The following is a 21857-nucleotide window of genomic DNA, read 5'->3' as shown; positions in this document are numbered from 1 at the left end:
AGATTCAGAAGTCAAATTGTTAATGTGCACACAATATGGACAAGGAGTATATGCAAACAAATTTTATATCAACTAGAGTAAGAACATTTGTTCTAACATACACAATCACTTAGCAATAAGAAAATTGTAGAAAGGATTGATATTACCTCTGTTGGAGAACTCTTGTGATGGATAATTGACATCTAAAACAGCTCTTATCAACCATGGTGAGGCATAATATAATTAAGAGGTAACATGCTTATGACATCAATTGAGAAAGATCTAGGATTCCCAATTCGCGACGAATGTTGAAGAAAGGTTCCGTTGCCAATGGTTTAGTGAAAATATCAGCAAGCTGATTTTTGGAATCAACGTGCTCAAAGACAACGTCTTCTTTTTCAACATGATCACGAAGGAAATGATGTCTTATCTCTATGTGTTTAGTGCGTGAGTGTAAAACAGGGTTTTTAGTAAGGTTTATGGCACTAGTGTTGTCACATTTGATAGGAATACGTTTGAGTTGAATGTTGAAGTCTTGTAGTTGCTGTTTCAGCCATAAAATCTGAGCGCAACAACTACCGGCTGCAACGTATTCTGCCTCTGCAGTTGACAAAGCCACAGAAACTTGCTTTTTGCTATGCCAACTGACCAAGGAGTTTGAAAACAGGTGACATGTACCACTTGTGCTTTTCCTATCTGATTTGCAGCCAGTAAAATCAGAATCGGAGTACCCTACTAAGCTACAATCACTTCCTTTGGAATACCAAAGCCCATATTTAGGTGTTCCGTGAAGATATCTAAATATGCGCTTCACCGCTTTTAGGTGTGATTCCTTAGGATTTGATTGATAGCGTGCACACATACAAACACTAAACATGATGTCAGGTCTAGAAGCAGAAAGATACAAGAGAGATCCAATCATACCTCTGAACCTTTTGACATCTACACACTTACCGTGCTCATCCTTATCTAGATTTCCGTTGGTAGGCATTGGGGTGTCGATTGATTTTGAGTCATTCATTCCAAAGCGCTTGAGTAGTTCTCTGCAGTATTTTGTTTGACATACTGCTGTACCCTCATCAAGTTGCTTTATTTGCAGTCCTAGGAAGTAGTTCAGCTCCCCCATTAGACTCATCTCAAATTCACCCTGCATAACCTTAGAAAATTCTTCGACCAAGTGTATGTTAGTTGAACCAAATATGATATCGTCGACATAAACTTGAACTAAAAGAATGTGCTTCCCTTTGTGTTTAATAAAGAGAGTATTGTCCACTTTACCTCTTGAATATCCATGATCAATTAGGAATTTGCTAAGCCTTTCATACCAAACCCGAGGGGCTTGTTTAAGGCCATACAAAGCTCGTTTTAATTTGTAAACATGATCTGGATTTTCAGCATTTTCAAAACCGGGAGGTTGTGAAACATATACTTCTTCATTTATAACACCATTAAGAAAGGCACTCTTTACGTCCATTTGGTAAAGCTTAAAATCCTTAGAACACGCATAGGCAAGCAAAAGACGTATAGCTTCAAGGCGAGCAACTGGAGCATAAGTTTCCTCATAGTCTATGCCCTCCTCTTGGTTATACCCTTGTGCTACTAAACGTGCCTTGTTCCTAGTAATCACTCCGTTTTCATCAAGCTTGTTCCTAAAAACCCACTTAGTGCCTATGATATGATGATCTCGCGGACGAGGGACAAGTTCCCAAACGTCATTTCTTTTAAATTGATTAAGCTCTTCTTGCATGGCCATTAGCCAAAATTCATCAATCAAGGCCTCTTTGGCATTCTTAGGTTCTACTTGTGAAACAAACGCGAAGTGAGAACAAAAATTACTTATCTTAGAACGAGTCATTACTCCCTTTGAAATGTCTCCCAAGATGTTGTCAATGGGATGGTCTTTTGAGGATCTCCAAGCTGTTGGAAGATTATTCACTTCAGCTGTCTTTTCTTCCTCAATTTCTTCATGACTAGTATCTTCCTCCTTCTCATGGGCAGCTGTTTTGGACTGATCAGTTTCCTCAACAGCTTCCTTGAGTATGTCTTCTGTAGATACACCTGCTCATCAAAAGAAATACCTTTTCCGACAATTTTCGGATAAGACTCATCAAACGAAACATGAATAGATTCTTCAACAGTAAGTAAACGCTTATTATACACTCTATATGCTTTACTTAACAGTGAGTAACCAAGAAAAATACCTTCATCCGCTTTTGCATCAAACTTCCCAATGTTTTCCTTACCGTTATTCAAAACAAAACATTTACAACCGAATACGTGAAGATGTGACAAGTTTGGTTTTCTTCCTTTCAAAAGTTCATAAGGAGTTTTGTTTAAAATAGGGCGAATTGAGATTCTATTTAGAACATAACAGGCTGTGCTGACAGCATCAGCCCAAAAGTATTTTGGTAATCCACCCTCATTAAGCATTGTTCTTGCCAACTCCTCTAAAACACGATTTTTACGCTCCACAACGCCATTTTGTTGTGGAGTGCGAGGGGCTGAAAAGTTATGCTCAATACCATACTTGTCACAAAACTTCTCAAAGTGGTAATTTTGAAACTCACCACCATGATCGCTACGAATTGTAACTATTTTGGAATTCATTTTGTTTTGGGACAGATTTGCAAAAATTTTAAAAGCAGAAAAAGTTTCATCTTTGCTATGAAGGAATATAGTCCAAGTGAATCTAGAGTAGTCATCAACTATTACAAAGCCATAGTAATTTCCACCTAGGCTCTTTGTCCTAGAAGGTCCAAAGAGGTCCATATGGAGAAGCTCAAGGGGTCGTGAAGTTGAAATTACATTTTTAGATTTAAAGGACACCCTTGTTTGCTTTCCCATTTGGCACGCGTCGCATAGGTGGTCTTTTGAAAATTTTATTTTTGGTAGACCGACTACTAGATCCTTAGATACAACCTTATTTAGCAAATCGAAGTTAACATGCGCTAAACGTCTATGCCAAAGCCAAGAATCATCATTCAAGGTGACTAAACATTTAGTATTTGTTAAAGGTACATCAAACAAGTCAAGCATATAGATATTGTTTACTCTTACACCCTTAAACACAATGTTTTGTTCAACATGTTCAATTATGCAGCAAGTTTTTGTAAACGACACTTTATAGCCCATGTCGCATAGTTGACTTATGCTTAACAAATTGTGTTTAAGTCCCTCAACTAAATGGACATTTGAAATAGTAGTGGTGGAGGGATTACCTACACTACCTTTGCCAAGTATAGCTCCTTTGTTGTTGTCTCCATAAGTGACATATCCTTTCTTCTTTGCCTTGAAGTCTATAAAGAGCGATATGTCACCGGTCATGTGCCTCGAGCAGCCGCTGTCAAGAAACCACCTTCTATCTGCTGAGGCAAGGCACTCATCCTACAACATCAAAAGAGAGAAGTTGGTACCCAATTTTCATTGGGTCCAAGTGGGTAAGTGCTAACATGGTTGCCTTTTGGCTTCCATTGATAAATGCCTTTAGGGACAAGAAATCTCCTAAATTTGCATTTCTCAATGGTATGGCCAGCATGGCAACAATAATGACATAAACCATGATGATGTGTTTGTTGTTTCTTGTTCATTGAATCCTTTAGAATAAAAGAGTATTTTGCATATGGAGGATTCAATGACTTCTTAAACAACTTGGGGTCAACGGCATAAGTAACTTTAGGTTGTAGCGCTTTCTCTAATTTGACCTTAAGAGTGTTTACCTCTTTTTGCCAAATATAACAAGCGTCACAATACCTAACTCTACTACATCCGTCAATGTCAATAGTTTTTGAATTTTCTGCAATACTAGTTTTCAATGCTTCTAAATCAATTTCAGCTTTGTTTACTTTACCTTCCAAAAATGAGAAGATATGTTTGTCGGAAGATAGTCTTTTAAAAGCATCTACAGCTTCGTTATGCAGTTTTTCAAAAGCTATTTTTAGTTCCGAAAAAGACATAGAGGAGAAATTATTGTAATAGGCTTGTTTTACCTTTTTGTCATTGTTTTTCTTCTTGTGGTAGGACAGCTTTTTTGTGTGAGCCATAAGGCACAGATTTGCAGCTTCATCATCATCACTTGAGCTTTGTGTGCTTGATGAATCACTATCACTTTCCCATGCAATATACGCTCTTCTTTGTTTGCTGTACCCTTTTGGCGAATCTTTTCTTTGATCCTTATACTTCATAGGGCAGTCCGTTTTATAGTGTCCGGATTTACCACAATTAAAACAGGATCCTCTTCCTCTACTCTTCTTGTTCTCTTCTTGTTTCGAATTTGTAGATTGTTTTCGAAACTTCATGAGATTTTTGTCGGAATGCTTGACTCCATTCTTTCGAATGAATCTATTGTATCTCCTTACAAACAGTCCCATTTCCTCATCATCCGAGTCTTTGTCACTACTTGAATCATTGTCGCTTTGCTCTTTTCGTGAGGACTTAGAGCTAGAGGCCACAAGAGCTATTGGCTTCTTCTCTCCCTCTTTGTCTCTTTTCTTCTCCTTTTCCTTCTTACTTTTATTCTCATATTTTTCAAGACTTTCCAAAGCTTGCTGATGTTCTTCCAGCTTTCCAAACAGAGTTGTAATCGTAAGTCTTGTAAGATCGTTGGCTTCCTTGATTGCTGTAACTTTAGGTTGCCACTCCCTGCTAAGACACCTGAGAATTTTATTAGTAGCAATTTCATTGGAAATAGGTTTTCCAAGAGCATTCAATCGGTTAGTTAGATGAGTGAATCTCTTTTGCATGTCGGAGATGGATTCTCCTTGTTTCATGCGAAAGAGCTCAAACTCTTGATTGAGTGTGTTAATGCGGGACTGTTTTACTTCAGTAGTACCCTCATGGGCAACTTCTAAAGCGTCCCACATTTCTTTAGCTGTCGTGCAATGGGATACTCAATAATACTCATCAACACCAAGTGCTGAAATTAACATGTTTCGAGCTCTCCAATCACACGACCACTTTTTCTCATCTTTCTCATTCCAATCATCTTCTGGTTTAGGTACTATGGCGCCAGCCGCATTTGTCATAGTGATTTGAAACGGACCGTTTTCAATGGCAGCCCATACTAACCTGTCCACAGAATTTATATGAACTCGCATGCAGTCTTTCCAGTAGCCATAATTTTCACCGTTGAAAATAGGCGCTCTATTATACGCCCCCTTTGGTTCAGAATCCATACTGTTACAGGCAGCCACAGAGCACCAGCGAACCGGCGCTCTGATACCACTTGTTAGACGGTGTGGCTAGTGATCGAGAGGGGGGGTGAATAGATCACCTCTTTAAAATTTAACGGATTTGAAATTTAATCAGAGTTTTCAAAGTTGGCGGAAAAATCAGTCCCGAATCGACTTCCGTCTATTCTGAACCTCTACTAGAAAGCCGGACACACAAGTTAAATTGCTGGATTTTAATGAGAATGACAGAAACAGTTCACACCAGAATTTTAACTAATTGAATGCACTTATCATTAAAGTCTATTTCCAATGAATAAAATCTAGCTAACCGTTTTATCAAACAGTTGGTGTGTATGTGATCGATGATAAACAGCAATGGAGTTTGATTAAAGTTTTCTTGCCACTGCTGTCTTGAAAAAGAAACAATCACCACACACTAACTGAAATTGCGAAAACAGTTTGAAAAACGTAAAGAGGAGTAAGGTAAGAGTACGATACGCAGAGATTTGGTAAGGAAGTTCCCCACGTCGTCCTCGCGTGTGGGTACGTCTCCCTCTCAATTTCAAATGAAATTGAGAACTTTGATTATCAATTATTGCCGAATCCGTTGATACAAGGTTATGATACAAAGACAGAATTCTAAACTCTAAGAACCTCTTCTTGTATGAACCTTCACTTGATCTGAGCACGATCAAGATTTTCCTGCACGAAATTGCAAACAATTCACCGGTTCCACGACCTGCTTGCAAAATCCCCCGATCTCCAAACGCAACGCTGCGGCTGAATATGTTCTGCAAACGTGACTCCCAAACCCTCAAGAACACTCCAGTTCTTGAAGGACAAACCAGTAGGTTTTTCCTAGAAACCCCCTTCAATCTTCGACTCAGCTAGATCCTCGATCGTTCCACCGCAAACCACAGCTAGATCCTTGATCGTACCACTGAACGTTATCTCGATGCTTCTTTAATCCAAAGAACAAGAATGTTTATGTGTAAATGTTCTTGAAGAAAAGTGATTGAGAAGATGAAGAAGATGAAGTCTCTTTCAGGTTTCTAATTGCTCTCAAACAATTGCTCCAACACTGCTTTTGATCTGTGTTCAATTGTTTTCCCTCAATGAATTCGTGTTTTTGCACTGCTGTTGTAACCTGTCTTTTATATGCTGCAAAACAGTTGCTGTTATAACTTGAAACAGCTTTATGTATTGATGCATAAGGGTGTGTATCGATGCATACTGTAAGTTATGTGAATTTTTGGTGAAGTTTATTAATCATGTATCGATGCATAATTCGTGTGTATCGATGCATGTGATTATCTCACTGGTATGTATCGATGCCTAATGCGCATGTATTGATACACAGTCTGTTTCAATTGGTCATGTATCGATGCAGGGATCGTGTGTATCGATGCATAGAGTTTTTTGTCTTCCATGTATTGATGCATGACTCGTATGCATCGATGCATACTGAACAGAAAGGTTTTGTGATTTATCACATGCTGTATGTATCGATGCAGAGGCTTTATGTATCGATGCTTACTGACATAAAATGCATTTTAATTGTTATTTAAAGGGAAGTATCAATGTAGGTTTATATGTACAGTTATGCAACAATAGAGTGGGATGAAAAACATAATAAAACACACATGTATCATGTAATGCAATGCACAACCAACATTTGGATGATGATCACACAATTTGCTATCATTAAAAATTAATTCAAGGTGAAGAATTCTCTCACAACGTCTGGTCGTGGTTTGTCTCTTCCCATTCGTCTGTTGACGTCTGGTCGTGGTTTCTCTTCCCATTCGTCCGTTGACATCTGGTCGTCGTTAATCTCTTCCCATTCGTCCGTTGACGTCTGGTCGTGGTTTCTCTTCCCATTCATTCGTTGATGTCTGGTCGTGGTTTCTCTTCCCATTCATCCATTGATGTCTGGTCGTGGTTTCTCTTCCCATTCATCCGTTGATGTCTGGTCGTGGTTTCTCTTCCCATTCGTCGGTAGACGTTTGGTCGTGGTTTCTCTTCCCATTCGTCGGTAGACGTCTGGTCGTGGTTTCTTTCTTCCCATTCATCTGTTGATGTCTGGTCGTGGTTTCTTTCTTCCCATTCATCCGTTGATGTCTGGTCGTGGTTTCTTTCTTCCCATTCATCCGTTGATGTATGGTCGTGGTTTCTTTCTTCCCATTCATCCGTTGATGTCTGGTCGTGGTTTCTTTCTTCCCATTCATCCGTTGAGGTCTGGTCGTGGTTTCTTTCTTCCCAGTCATCGGTAAATGTCTGGTCGTTCTTTTTTGGTGTCGGTAAACATTGTCTTTCGATGTCGGTAAACGTCGAGTTCCTTCCCAGTCATCGGTAAATGTCTGGTAGTTCTTTTTTGGTGTCGGTAAACATCATCTTTCGATGTCGGTAAACGTCGAGTTCCTTCCCAGTCATCGGTAAATGTCTGGTCGTTCTTTTTTGGTGTCGGTAAACATCATCTTTCGATGTCGGTAAACGTCGAGTTCCTTCCCAGTCATCGGTAAATGTCTGGTCGTTCTTTTTTGGTGTCGATAAACATCATCTTTCGATGTCGGTAAACGTCGAGTTCTTTACCAGTCATAGGTAAATGTCTGGTCATTCTTTTTTGGTGTTGGTAAACATCATCTTTCGATGTCGGTAAACGTCGAGTTTCTTCCCAGTCATCGGTAAATGTCTGGTCGTTTTTTTTTGGTGTCGGTAAACATCATCTTTCGATGTCGGTAAACGTTGAGTTTCTTCCCAGTCATCGGTAAATGTCTGGTCGTTTTTTTTTGGTGTCGATAAACATCATCTTTCGATGTCGGTAAACGTTGAGTTTCTTCCCAGTCATCGGTAAATGTCTGGTCGTCCTTTTTTTGGTGTCGGTAAACATCATCTTTCGATGTCGGTAAACGTCGAGTTCTTTCCCAGTCATCGGTAAATGTCTGGTCATGTATCCTTTCTTTGATAAATATCAACTCCTCAGTAGAGTCGTCAGTGAATGTCTGGTCTTGCTCCAGTCGTAATCATCTTTTCCTCCCCAGTCGAAGCCGCCATCGGTAAATGGCCCCGCTTTCCTTGATATCAGTGTATATCAAGTCGACTGTTTTGAAGCCGCCATCGGTAAATGGCCCCGCTTTCCTTGATATCAGTGTATATCAAGTCGACTGTTTTGAAGCCGCCATCGGTAAATGGCCCCGCTTTCCTTGATATCAGTGTATATCAAGTCGACTGTTTTGAAGCCGCCATCGGTAAATGGCCCCGCTTTCCTTGATATCAGTGTATATCAAGTCGACTGTTTTGAAGTCGCCATCGGTAAATGGCCCCGCTTTCCTTGATATCAGTGTATATCAACTCGACTGTTTTGAAGCCGCCATCGGTAAATGGCCCCGCTTTCCTTGATATCAGTGTATATCAAGTCGACTGTTTTGAAGCCGCCATCGGTAAATGGCCCCTCTTTCCTTGATATCAGTGTATATCAAGTCGTGGTTTCTTCGATTCAACCCCCCGTAGAGTGCAAATTCCAGGTTCTTTTGGTATTCAATCCTTGTGTACCTTGAAGGTCTGACAGGCGTTGCTCTCATTCGTTCAAGTTCTCAGTTGATTGAATAGGGGCAGTTGTAGCACCTCAAATTTGCACCCCCCATTCATGCATACATTTCATTTTTTTAGGTCATTTATCATTACATCTTGCATTGCATCATTGCATTTCACATTGGCATCAAGAGATTCATCAGTGCAAAAGGGCAAGTATTTCCTTGAGATGAGAGCCACATGAGTATTCTAAAGAGCTTATATGAGCCAAGGTTCATTTTGAAGCAACTTGACCAAGTGTTGGAGGCTCAAAGTCCACAGTGCATTTTCAGGTCATCTGAGGCCATAAAAGTCAACTGAGGGCTAGGAGGAGGAGAAATGGTTTGAGACACTTCATTCATGTCCAAAAGAGTCCTATTCATCATATCAAACATCTACCTTGAAGAATTTGAAGTCAAATCAAAAGTTTCCAAAAATTGAAAGTGACCTGTAATTTCAAGTTTCCAAAAATGGCAAGTTTTTGAACCACATTCAACTTGACTTTCCAACATCAAAAAAGCTTCAAATGAAATTTGGGTCAACATGAAAGTTGAAGATCTTTCTCTCCCATTTCCAAAAAGTCCAAGATCATGAGTATCTGATGAATGGTTGAGGAGTTATGAGCAAATGATCACCAAGTGTGCATGAAACTTCAAAGTGCCATAACTTTTGATCCAAAACTCCAATTTAGGCCACTCTTTTTGCATATTGCTTCTCATGACCAATATTTTCAAATCCATCATTGCATTGCATGAAATAATATCACATGATCATTTGGCCATGCATGAACATTTTGGAGGGAAAATGACCAATTCAAATTTGGTGCATCATACATGTTTAATTCCAAGCCAATTATGCTCATGAGCTGATTTTAAGTGTATGTGAACCATGCATGTGTACTGTTCACGTCCATTTTGCCATGCATAAGGTGAATTTACCAATTGTGCATAACACCTCATTTTCTCATTAAATTTTCATTAGCCAAGCCTAAGTATCATTAGCAAAGTAATTAACTTGTCATATAAAAGCCTAATTGTAACAAAATTGTTCATTCTTACACATTCTAGATCTAGATTTTTCATTTCCCTCCAATTTTTCTCTCAATCCAAATATGAAAATTCTTCACACAACACATGAATTTTATTGCATAATCGTGTTCCTTGAGTGTCATTTGGTAGGGATCAAGCATTGATTTGAAGAATTCCATCAAGAATCAAGCAAGTTGAGCTCATGAACATGAACATGGAGGTTTAAAGTTCAGCTAGATCCAGGACAATTCAAGAACCAATTCGTGTACAAAGCTTCATAACAAGGTTCATAGAAGAGATCTGGACACTTTTGAGGCCTTGAATCCACAGAATCAACTCACTGTTCTTCAAGAGGTTGGAAATTCGATCACCTTAATTCTTCATTTTATTGCCATAATTGTGTAGAGCTTTGAACACTGATGATTCTAATATAAATTTAATTGAATTTGGTGAAGTATTGATTGAGTTATGCTGATTTGAAGTTTTGCCATGCATAATGTTTTGCTTCAATTTGCATTATCCTTTGAGAATTAAGCCAAATGAATGATAGATCCTTGTTCTACACACTGCGACGAGTCCAACCATGTATCATATGTGAAATTCTGGAAAAAAACTTGTTGAAGGTCACTATAGCGCCGCCGTCATAACGAGGAAGACGGTGGAAACCACCGTCCTCCACCGCGCATGAATAGTACTTAGGGTTTCCTGGTTCGCTCGATTGAATGTCACTGTACGCGCGCCTTTCACCACGCCATCCTGCGTTCGATTCCTCATGGCGTGCGCATCTTTTTTTTCATTTTAATTCCTCTTTGAGGCGAAACGCACCTTGGACCGGTTTAGCCTGGGTTCGATCCTTCCACATGTATGTTTTGATGTTCCATTGGTTTCTTTTTGAAGCGCTACTGTTGACCTGAAGTGCACGGGTTCGAGTCTTGCACTGAGCATTTCTGAATTTTATTTCCAGTGCCTTTTTTGATTGCCTTAACCTGGGTTCGAATCTTGGTTTTACTTGTTTCCAATTGCATTCACATATCATTGTCCAATCAATTTTCATGTTATTCATTTTATTTCATGTTAATTCAAAAAATCATAACAAATTGAAAACTAATCCAATTTAATTCAAATTTTTGCTACATGTTCATGTGAATGCCTATTATTTTATGATGTTCATTTCCTGATTTTATCATTGCCGGATTTTTAAATGTGTTTATGTGTTTGATCATGATGCAAATGTGATATGTTGTGCTATTTGACTTGTGAAATACTCATACTTTCTCCAATTGCCTTGAAATTTAACATGCTTGATCCTAACATGTTGCCTGATTTTTGAGAATTGGTTTGGCATTTTTATCTTGTTCCATTTCTGTTTTGGACACATGATTGTATGGTGTGACAATTTGTGTCACACATTTGGATGTTGATCTTGTTCATTTTCATATACATGTCAATTGAGCTTTTTTTATTCTAATTTTTTGCATCATGCTTGTGTTTAACATGTTGATATCACATAAAAAATTTCATGATCATTGGATGTTTTTCTGATTTAATGTGCATTTTCTCATTTGTATGCCCAATTGTGAACACCATTGTATGCCTTTGCCTTATCATGATTAGTTGATGACCTTTCCTTGTGATTTGAGTCTGGTCCTTTTTAGGACATGTTCTTACTTGAATGAATGTGCTTCATGTTGAATATCAACTTCTGTTTTGACTTTTTGCTTTGCCTTTGACCCTAGTCTTTGCACTAGTGGTTTGTACTCACCTTTTGAGCTTTGTATTTCAGGTTCAAGCATGTAGCAATAATGATTGATGTAATCTCACTTCATGAGATGCAAATCACTTTGTGCACTAATCCTTTGTGTTGTAGGTTCATTGAGTGTGGTGGAATCACTTGAATGCTTGCACGTAGAGCTTGCATTGTGAACATATTGGTTGTAACACTGTTGTTGACTGTTTGATTTGTCTGAATGTGAATATTGACTTGTTTGACTTTTGTACAGGTACTTTAGTCGCTTTTAGCTCATTGCTTGAGCTTTGCTTGGCTTGTGGTTGGTATACCACCTAGGTAATCATCCTCTAACTCCATGTAGTGTGGAAGCCCTGTCGTTTCTTTTGGCAGGCATTTGGCTGAAGTCCTCCTTAAGAGGCAATGATTGTGTTTGTTTACTTTTGTGCCATGTACTTATTAAGTCCTCCTAAGTGAAGAGGCAATTGACAGATTGAAGGACTAGTAGTCAGTCCCCTATTAATCGTTGAGTCGTTCATTATGCTCGCACTACGTGTTGAGGCTCTTGAACCTAACCCAAGATCCTTGTATAGAGTCGGTCAAGTGGAATAGGGTCCCTCATTCTGGATCCCCATGTTTTCATTGATTGAAGCTCACCCAGGCCAGGGTTAAGAGCTATGAGGTACAATCCTCATTACCTTTCATCTGCTCACCCTGACGGTCAATGTCAGTGGTTAAGAGCTTCAGCATACCCCTACAGTTGGCTTGTTTGTCGAGGTTGATATGACCCCTTTACTAAAGCCCGGCTTGTTTGTCGAGGTTGATATGACCCCTTGACTAAAGCCTCACCCTTGATGTTTGAGCCCCCTTGTTGGTATGTTTACTTCATGTTATGTTTTTGTGTGGTGTGATTGTATCCCCATAGGATTGCTAGACTTCGTATAGTCTCTCGTTTGCATGTCAATTAAGGTAGCACGGTTCCTTCGTCTAGGACTTCCTTTCTTGCGTGAGCATTCCTAAAACACAAACAAACTTTACCTTCTCTTAAGGACACGTTAACTCCTTCTACCACAGGTGAGTAAGTCTCCCAAGGTCGAGCATCCGGTAGATTGCATAGTAACGTTGTTCACCTAAAAAACACAAAACAAATAGAAATAGTTTAGCCGAACTACGGCAACTCTGATTCTCATGTCCAGATGAGATACGTAGGCACGAGATGCGATGTCTTGTCGAGTTTGACTGACAACTAACTTTGATCCTTGTTGGTTTTCGCCCTCGTTGCGATCCTTTTCTCTCGCCCTCGTTGCGATCGAGACCCTCCTTTTCTCTTGCCCTAGTTGCAATCGAGACCCTTCCTCTTTTCGTTTGTCGTTTGGAGTCGGACATAAGTCCATTTATTGGCAGTCTGTTTCCTGTTTGCCTTTCTTTGTTTGGAGTTGGATGTAAGTCCAGCCATTGGCATTCCGTTTCCTGTTTGCGTTTGCTTGTTCGGAGTCTGATGTAAGTCCATCTATTGGCATTCGGTTTCCCGTTTGTTTGTTGTTGGTTTGTTTTGGAGTCGGACATAAGTTCATTTATTGGCAGTCTATTTCCTGTTGGCGTTTGTTTGTTTGGAGTTGGATGTAAGACCAGCTATTTGGCATTCCGTTTCCTGGTGTGTGTTGATAACACGAAATTATATCATATTTTAGGACTTAATTCCATTAAATTCTATGACTATTTATTTCGGTTTACTGCATTTTATGAGATATTACGTGGTATTTTCTTCCTATTTGTCTCAGGTAGTCTATTTTGAAGAACAAGTGAAAATGGAAGAAAAGGAGGCGCAAAAAGGAGAGAAAAGGAACCAAATGCCAAAGCCCAGCCCAAAGCGCACAAGTCACCAATGTTGTGCCTGTGACGGACGTCACAGTGTGCGTGATGAGCGTCACGCAAAACAGCCTTGTGACGGACGTCACACATGGTGTGACGAGCGTCACACCATTCCACTACCTTTTTGGCGCAAGTAACGCCCTCAGAAGACTTGAAGAGACGTTGAGGAGTTTGTGTCCTATATCCACGCCGTGCATTTAGCCACGTTGAAGACCTTGGGAAACGAAAAGCAGTTACCAGCACCAATATAAATAGCTATCTCTAAAACCTAAAAGGGTTCCTCGGTTTTTCCACGCTCACATTGCCGAAGCTTTTCCAATTTTCTTTCTTTTCACGCTTTTGCTTATTTTTCTTTTCCAGCAACTTAACATTGTTTATTTATTTATTTCTTTTGCAAGTTCTACATTCTTTTTTTCCTTTGCAATTTACCTTTCCCTTTTTAGCATTTAGATATTTTTCGCATAATAGTTTCTACACCGGAAACTATTGTGCAACTTTTTATCGGATCTAACCTTACGTTAGATTCTAGTTTTATTTCCTTGGTTTAATTTATTGTTTAATTGAAGAATCCAAGAACAAATCCTACCGGCTTGTGGTGGAGTGTTCAAGACTATTGTATTACGCATTCAGGTTCTTTAATCATTATTTAATGTTTTGTTTTATTATTTATTTATATTGTCTGCCTGGAATGAGTCTGTTTATGCATGATATGTATTCTTGTTTATTTAGCATGTCTGGCTAATTCGCCTAGATATCGGTATGTAAAGTAAGTAGAATAAGGGATCAAGACTGAGTCGGTCTATTTAAACTTAAAATTAAAATCAATCTTTTTACGGTCTCAACTTACAGGTTTAATAACAAGATTTTTTACAAAAGTAAAGGACATAAAGAAGTTAAAATCAATAGAGCGAGAGTTTGAGGTTTTAACTGGACAGTGTAAGTTAGGCATTAATTCTAGATCAGGGCGAGAGCAAGTTTTAGAGTTAATTAAATTCTGACCTTTTCCAAAAAGTATTTTTAAAGATTGAATGTGAGGACGAGAGTTAAGCATTTGGATTTAATTATATAACCTAAGTCAACAGAGCGAGAGTTTGAGATAAGGGTGTTTAAAACGGTCAGTGTTTTCTTAAAAAGAGTTTCTGCAACTTTATTGCTTTCAAAATATGGTTTTTGACTTAATTATAAGTGACAGCTACATTAATATAAAATCATGGTTTATTCAACAGAGCGAGAGTTTGAGATAAAACCTTTAACCAATAAAGTTAACTGAAACGATTTATTTTAAAACCAAGAAACCGACAAAGACTTGATTCCCTAGTTTTGACGAACTACATACCGATATCCGTTTTATTAATATTTAATCTAGATCTTAGTTTAGCTTTTAGTTTTTCCCCAAACAATCAAACATTTTTCACCTTAGCTTTACGTAGTAACCTTAGATAACGGTATATCGATTCATAAGTCCCTGTGGGATCGATATCTTTTAAAACTACGCGATAGAACTGTGCACTTGCAGTTTGTATCCCATTCTCGACTCACACAGTCGAGCGATCAAGTTTTTGGCGCCGTTGCCGGGGACGTTTATTTAATCGATATCGTAACTCTTCCGTTACGCTGTAGAGACTAAGGTTTCTTTTTCTTCTATTCTTTCTTTCGTTGATTTGTATGCCACGCACTCGCTCACAAGGCGAACCGCTCTATTTACGAATCAACGATATCGAGCTATATCTCCGAGTCTTACGACGAATTCGGGAATATCGTGCTGAAAACAATCTCCCTCCTATCGAATTTCCTGATCTCAAAGATCTTCTTCTTTCACCCGAGATGGCAGAACCAGCTCGTGCTCTTAGAGATTACGCCGCTCCATCGCAAGATGAACCACATTCAAGTATTGCTCCGCCCGCAATCGAAGCAAACAACTTCGAACTCAAACCTTCGCTGTTGCAGGCTGTGCAATAGAACCAATTCTCTGGAAATCCTACCGAGGATCCGAACCTTCATTTATCCGTATTTGTCCAATACGCTGATACTGTTAAAGCTAATGGTGTCACTTCAGAGGCAATTCGACTTCGTCTTTTTCCTTTCTCATTAAGAGATAGCGCTAGAAGATGGCTTCAATCTCTCCCTTCCAACTCAGTCACCACATGGAACGAGTTGAAGAAAGTTTTTCTTGCCCGATACTTTCCGCCAAGCAAAACAGCTATGTTAAGAGCCCAGATAAACGGATTTAAACAGAAAGACAACGAGTCTCTTTTCGAAGCATGGGAAAGATACAAAGACATGATGAGACTTTGCCCACACCATGGTTTGGAAGACTGGTTAGTAATTCACACATTTTATAATGGTCTCTTATACAACACAAGGTTAACAATAGACGCCGCTGCAGGTGGTGCATTAATGAACAAACCTTATGCTGATGCTTACCAGCTTATCGAGAGCATGGCCCAAAACCACTATCAGTGGGGAACCGAACGAACAACGGTGGAAAAACCTCAAACGAAAACTGGCATGTACGAGATAAGTAACCTTGATCACGTTAACGCAAAAGTGGATGCTTTGGTCCAGAAAATTGAAAGTTTAAACGTATCACCTCCAGCCGCCGTGGTTGCTATAACTCAGAATTGCGAGGTCTGTGGAATCCAAGGTCACACTCCTGCGGAATGTCAACTCTTGACTGGAATCCAAGCAGAGCAAGTGAACTATGCTCAAGGAAGCCCCTATTCGAACACCTATAACTCAAATTGGAAGAACCATCCAAACTTTTCATATAAGAGTAATAATGCTTTGTACGCACCTGGACAGTCTCCAAATCAAGCCCCATCTATACCTCCGGGATATCAGAAACCGAACCCATCCATGCCTAACAATAATACCCCTAGAAAATCCAACTTGGAAATCATGATGGAAAACTTTATAGCTTCCCAACAACAAACCAATAAAGATTTCTTAAACCAGAACATGCACACTGGCGAACAACTTAAACAACTAGCAAGCAAAGTAGATGCCTTGGCTACCCATAACAAAATGCTGGAAACACAAATATCACAAGTAGCCCAACAACAAGCACCTACTGCTGCCCCAACTGGTACATTCCCTGGACAGCCCCAACCTAATCCGAGAAGCCAAGCTCATGCAATTATATTAAGAAGTGGAACGGAAGTGGAAGGACCGTCTGATCCAAGGATAGAAAACCAAAACCCTAAGAAATCAACTGAGGAAAGTGAACCTAAGGAAAAGGAAGAGAGTAATAAGGAAACCCTAGAAAAGAAGGAACCTTATGTACCTCCACCACCTTACAAACCACCTATACCTTACCCTCAAAGGCTTGTTAAAACCAAAGATGCGGGCCAATTTAGAAAATTTGTTGATCTCCTTAAACAATTAAACGTTACAATTCCGTTCACCGAAGCTATTACGCAGATGCCCTCATATGCTAAATTCTTAAAAGAAATCCTTTCTAATAAGAGGAAACTTGAGGATAGCGAAACCGTTACACTCCCTGCCGAATGTAGCGCAATAATCCAAAACATGCCTCCTAAACTCAAGGATCCGGGTAGTTTCTCTATACCCTGTCACATAGGAAAATTTGTCATCGACAAAGCTTTATGCGATTTAGGAGCCGGAATTAGCGTTATGCCTTTATCCATATGTAAGAAACTGGAAATGGGAGAATTAAGACCGACCAAAATGTCTGTGCAACTAGCAGATCGTTCCATCAAATATCCTGTAGGAATCCTTGAAAACGTTCCCGTACGCATAGGTCAGTTTTACATTCCCACTGATTTTACAATTATGGACATTAGAGAAGATGATATTACACCCATTATACTGGGAAGACCATTCTTAGCAACTGCCGGTGCAATCATAGACGTAAAACGAGGACGACTCACCTTCGAAGTAGGTGAAGAGAAAATTGAATTCATTCTTTCCCAATTCTTGAAAGCACCTGCAATAGAAGATACATGTTACTTCATGGATATCATCGATGAATGCATAAAAGAAGCAGAGTTAGGAGAAGACAAATCATCAGACTATCTTTTAGAAGACAAACCTAACCAATGTTTAGCAATAACACCGGACCCTACGCAATGTCTTAACAAACCAACCCCTGAGCTGAAGACACTTCCCAAAAATCTGAGATATGAATTCCTAGACTTAGAACTTGAACGACCTGTGATAGTTAATGCAGATCTAGGAAGACTCGAAACAGAAAAACTCCTACATATCTTAAGGAAGTACCCCACCGCACTAGGATACCACATCACCGATCTTAAAGGAATAAGCCCTTCTATTTGTATGCACCGCATCATGTTAGAAGAAGACTGTAAAACCTCTAGGGAACACCAGAGAAGACTAAATCCGATCCTGAGTGAGGTAGTAAAGAAAGAAATAACCAAGTTATTGGAAGCAGGTATTATATATCCTATATCTGATAGCAAATGGGTTAGCCCTGTACACGTTGTACCAAAGAAAGGAGGCATAACCGTTATTGAAAACGAAAAAGGAGAAACTATAACTAAACGAATCGAATCGGGATGGAGAATGTGCATTGATTATAGGAAACTAAACAAAGCAACCCGAAAAGATCATTTCCCTTTACCATTCATTGACCAAATGTTAGAACGATTAGCAAAACATTCACATTTCTGTTATCTAGACGGTTATTCAGGCTTCTTTCAAATACCAATTCACCCTGATGACCAAGAAAAGACAACGTTCACGTGCCCTTTTGGTACCTTCGCTTATAGACGAATGCCGTTTGGTCTGTGTAATGCCCCTGCAACCTTTCAAAGATGCATGATGGCAATATTCGCCGACTTTCTCGAAAACATCATGGAAGTATTTATGGATGACTTTTCTGTATACGGACAAAGTTTCGAGGAATGCCTTGAAAACCTAGAAAGAGTCCTTGAGCGATGTGTAAAAGTAAACTTAGTACTTAACTGGGAGAAGTGCCACTTTATGGTACAAGAAGGAATCGTTTTAGGACACATCATCTCGAACAGAGGAATTGAAGTAGACAAAGCCAAAATAGAGGTAATCGAAAATCTTCAACCCCCAAGAACCGTGAGAGAAGTACGAAGCTTTTTAGGACACGCCGGTTTTTACCGACGATTCATCAAAGACTTCTCTAAGATAACTAAACCTTTAACCGGACTATTGATGAAAGATGTTGAATTCATATTCGACGACAACTGTTTAAAAGCATTTCAAACTCTTAAACAAGCATTGATCTCCGCACCCATAATGCAGACACCAGACTGGAATGAACCATTCGAAATAATGTGCGATGCCAGCGATTATGCTGTAGGTGCTGTGTTAGGACAAAGAAAGGATAAAAAGCTTCACGTTATATATTACGCTAGCAGAACCCTGGATGAAGCGCAAATGAATTACGCCACTACCGAGAAAGAACTCCTAGCAGTGGTATTTGCGCTAGATAAATTTCGTTCTTACTTGGTCGGAGCTAAAATAATAGTCTACACTGATCACGCTGCTATCAGGTACCTTTTAACAAAAAAAGACGCTAAACCTAGACTCCTAAGATGGATCTTGTTGCTACAAGAATTCGACTTAGAAATCAAGGACAAGAAAGGAACTGAAAACGTAGTAGCAGACCATCTCTCTAGACTTGAGAACCTTGAACCGGAAAGAACATCAATTAATGATGATTTCTCGTATGACAAACTTATAGCTACTTTGGAAGAGAACAACTCCGACATGCAAGTAGAAACCACCTTAGCTATATCCGTCACACCATGGTACGCTGATCTCGTCAATTATTTAGCTGCCGGAATAGTTCCACCTACTTTATCTTACCAACAGAAGAAACGATTCTTCTACGACATAAAACACTATTACTGGGATGATCCCTTACTTTTCAAAAGAGGCCCCGATGGTATTTTCCGTCGATGCATACCCGAAGAAGAAGTAGAAAATATAATCCAACACTGTCACTCCGCTCCTTATGGTGGACACACAAGTACATCCAAGACCTGCTCTAAAATCCTACAAGCCGGCTTTTATTGGCCAACTATATGGAAGGACGTACATGCGGCTATTAAGGAGTGTGACAGATGTCAACGCACGGGAAACATATCTAGACGTGACGAGATGCCACAAAAAGGTATTTTGGAAGTAGAGATTTTCGACGTGTGGGGGATAGACTTCATGGGACCCTTTCCATCCTCTTTCGGTAACAAATACATACTCGTGGCAGTTGACTACGTATCAAAATGGATCGAAGCTGTAGCATCCCCAACAAACGACACCCGAGTAGTAACTAGACTCTTTAAGAATATAATATTTCCGAGATTTGGCATCCCAAGAATAGTAGTCAGTGATGGTGGATCGCACTTTATATCCAAGGTACTCGAAAAATTATTATTTAAATATGGAGTAAGACATAGGATAGCGACACCTTACCACCCTCAAACCAGTGGACAAGTGGAAGTATCTAACAGAGAAATCAAGCAAATACTAGAAAAAACGGTCGCCACTTCAAGGAAAGATTGGTCATTGAAATTACCAGAAGCTTTGTGGGCATACCGAACTGCTTATAAAACCCCCATAGGGACGACCCCATTTAAGCTCATTTATGGAAAATCCTGTCACCTCCCGGTAGAATTAGAACATAAAGCCTATTGGGCTATTAGAAATCTAAATTTGAATTATAAAGCCGCCGGTGAAAAGAGAATCCTTGACATAAACGAATTAGAGGAACTCAGAAGAGACGCCTATGAAAATGCCAGAATCTATAAAGAAAGAACAAAACAATGGCATGACAAGCGTATATCAAGGAAAATCTTCAAGCAAGGCGACGCAGTACTTTTATTTAACTCTAGACTAAAGTTATTCCCGGGAAAACTACGATCCAGATGGTCAGGGCCTTTTCATATCACTAAAATCTTTCCCAGTGGAGCGGTAGAAATAAAAGGAAAATCTACAGAACCGTTCACCGTAAACGGGCAACGTCTGAAACACTATCACTATGCGGAAACCAACGAGGATTCGCAAATCCTACACTTAGACGAAACGCCCCCAGGACCTATAGATTATATTTAACAGTTTCTTTGTCGAGCTTGCGACATTTAAACAAAGCGCTTAGTGGGAGACAACCCACAAATTAGTTTGTTATTTTATTATTCTATTATTATCATTTCCCTATTTCTTTCTTAATTATTCTTTTAATTTCTGTTTAGCATTCATTCTTGATTTATTCAAAAAGAAAAAAATATAATAATTTTTTCTTCTTTCGGCATTTGGCCAAATCCTGACTTAAACTCATGTTTTCTTTTCTCTAGCTAACACTAACCAGATGGGACATATTGATCGTATGGGTATCAAGTTCAGAGGAATGGCTCAGAAACAAAAGTTTGAAGAACTAGCCGCTAGAGAGATACTACCTAGTTTATATGCTGATGATTGGGCTATGACTGCCCTTGGACTGAGACAGAGTGTCCTGTATTTGCTGAATCAGATTGGATGGGAGACATCCCCTATCCTGAGACATTTCACCACCTACCGGAGACTCACACTAGAATTCCTTAGCTCATTAATCTATCTACCCAGCCATGGAAAAGGAATTAGCAGAGGTTTTATCCAGTTCAGAATGTTCAATATGGAGTACCAATTTAATATTAGAGACTTCACCAACCTTTTGGGTTTTCCTACCTCCTTTGATACATTCACTGTAAGCCAGGAAGAACTTTTTGAATATAGAGAGCTTGAACACTTTTGGGGTAGGCTGATTGGAAATGATGAGCCCGAAGAACATGAGTTTCTCTCTGGAAACATACACAACCCGGCCTTTCGCTATTTCCATAAGATCCTGACCCACACTTTATTTGGGAAGAAGCCAAATAGTACTTCAGTTTCACATGATGAACTCTTCATCATATTTTGTGCTTCCCAGAACCGTCCAGTGAACGGTGCCACTTTTATGTTAGCTAATTTGGACCACCTTATCCAGGATGAGCGAGCACCCATTAGAATAGGCGGTTTGATAACTATGATAGGTAATGCTATTGGGTTACGTCAGCCTATGCTTGACCTAAACCCTTTTTGTGGCATTACTACTATGAGTATACCTTTCCTTTTCAACACTATGTTTATAGCAAACCTAGGGACTGATGAGTTTGAGCTTATTATTGATAACCAGGTTCTCTGCCTATTCACCATGCCCGATCCTAGGACTAGTGTTCATAACCAAAGGAACTGGCTCTATAACCTGAATGAAACCCCAACTCCTGCTAGATCCACTGAATCCATCCAGGATTATGAGATTTGTAATGACTATGAGAATTATGTTGACCAGATCCCTCATGCTGAATCTGACCCTCAGACACCATCCGGCTATTATGATATTGACCCTCCTCCTCAGCCTGTTCAGACCGAAGAATCAGCCATACCTGACCTCCGACATCATATGCCCGGAACTGATTATAACACCGCCATTGAAGCTTTGATGTCAGAACAAGACGCCCTCAGAGGAGAATTTACTAACATGAGACA

At 39.5% G+C, this 21857-nt stretch overlaps 1 pseudogene; it reads right to left on the bottom strand.

The window, feature by feature from the left end:
* Positions 1 to 15552: 15552 nt before the first annotated feature.
* Positions 15553 to 15652, bottom strand: LOC127089304 (uncharacterized; annotated as a pseudogene).
* Positions 15653 to 21857: the final 6205 nt, after the last annotated feature.

This window comes from Lathyrus oleraceus, chromosome 5 (assembly GCF_024323335.1).
Source record: "Lathyrus oleraceus cultivar Zhongwan6 chromosome 5, CAAS_Psat_ZW6_1.0, whole genome shotgun sequence".
Lineage (NCBI taxonomy): Eukaryota > Viridiplantae > Streptophyta > Magnoliopsida > Fabales > Fabaceae > Lathyrus > Lathyrus oleraceus.
The sequence above is the reverse complement of the archived record's forward strand: the minus strand, read 5'-3'. Positions and strand labels throughout refer to the sequence as shown.